This window comes from Chaetura pelagica, unplaced genomic scaffold (genome assembly GCF_000747805.2).
Source record: "Chaetura pelagica isolate M959 unplaced genomic scaffold, ChaPel_1.0 scaffold339, whole genome shotgun sequence".
NCBI lineage: Eukaryota > Metazoa > Chordata > Aves > Apodiformes > Apodidae > Chaetura > Chaetura pelagica.
This window is the reverse complement of record NW_009954540.1, coordinates 83808-85633: the sequence shown is the minus strand read 5'-3', so window position 1 is coordinate 85633 and position 1826 is coordinate 83808.

Sequence of the window (1826 nt, the reverse complement as noted above, 5' to 3'; positions counted from 1 at the left end):
CAGGAATGCTGGGAAGACTGGGGCACGTGCTGAATGGTTGCTTGAAAATTATTTCAGACTCATCCATGCAACAATTCTGCCCTTTCAAACTGAGTCCCTGAAAGATAAAATCAGGGTATTGAGTCATGATGGACAGAGAAATGCCACTCTCCCTCATTTGATTAGTAGGAGGAATTTCAGCAAGGGGTTGCTGAGAGAGCTGGACTTTTTCCCTTATGTCATCACTTATACTTGCAGTTTTTAGAAACTGGGCTTTTCTTGGTGATGTGGGTACTCCTGAGGTATTTAAAGGTGTTGAAAAATAGAAGTAAAATACTACTCCTCTTGAGTTTTTGCATGTAGATGAGCTCTTTTCAGGGAGCAGTGATTTAATTTTCTCTAATGAGTTGACTTGATTACATCTCCCAGCTTTTCTGTTTGCTTTCACAAATGTAGTTGCTAGTGTGTAAGTAGGTGCTAGTAAGGTAAGAGTCCCTGGCCACTGTCTTTCCCAGGCCTGGCCTAAAAGCTGCTGAGGACATTGTGCACTTCCTAGTGCTGTAGCCCAAGGTGAGTAGAAATGTAGATCAAGAAGGTACCTTGTTTCAAGGGACTCCTGTCAGTTGTCAACAGTCGGGTCTTCCCATAGCAGTTGTGGTACCATCTCTAAGCCTGTCATGAAATAAATAGTTGAGAAGTCTAAATTGCCACATCCTTATTTAACTAGTAATTCTAGTGGAGATAAATGATACATATGGATGATCCTGACCCCATATTTCTGTGTTAATCCTGTTTTCTGTTTCAACTTGTAACTGGCTTAATATTTTTAGATGTACCCAGAGTTGTTTGGATGTAGAAGGTTAAAGCCTGTTTTTGACTTTGAAGTAAATGTTTGGAACGAAACAAGAATAATTGACCTCGTACACTGATGGATTTGAAGTTGTCAAAGTATGCTGAAAGCATTATTAGGTTTGACATTATATTGCTGATGATTAGTGTTTGCTGTATTTTGTTTTATTCTCTGAATAGAAAATAAAATTAGGGTGGATCTCTTTGTATTTGATAAGGATGTATCTAATTAAAAAGTGAAATGTTACAAGGTTTTACATGAAATCAGTCACTTTAATTGGAAAGAGATACCCTCCTTCCTGTTGGTAATTGGACTCTTGCTAATTTAAAACCAGGATTCACGACAGTCTGTGATAAATTGGTTCCTTTTAAGCTAAAGAATCTTAGAAGTTATAATTACCAATGGGTACTGAATGGTTGAAGGACTGTGATCAAAGATATGCAAGGAGATATGTAGAAGAGCTGGTAGCTTGTGCAGATATATTTATTTTTTAAGTACCTAAGGAATAAATGTGTATTTGATGTGACAAAACCAAAAGCTGTACAGTTTCTGAAATCCCAGAAAATTTTATTCAATCTACAGCCTTTGCTGGAGCATAAAAAGCAAAAGTTGAGTATTTTAGCAACTGGTTTAATTACAAAAATATATGAAGAATTAATGAGTAAGGTTGACATTTGCTAAACTATTATAAATTACTGTTTATCTTCACATATATTCTAAATTTTAAGCAGCTTTATACATATATATGTAAACTCCTTAGCATTTATAGTGAAAATGAACAAATCTGAATATGATTCTTTTAGTTCCATGATGTAAAATGAGGACATTTGAGACACAGTACTGAAACTAGGGATGGTAGTAACAAACAATTCCTACTGTATTACTGAATAAACACTTTTTCATAGTGTGAGTGATAGTTTTGGGATGTGAAGGAAACTGTAAGAAACTTTCAAACTCTGGTGCTAGGCTTTGTAGCTGGCCAGAACTAAAGCATTAA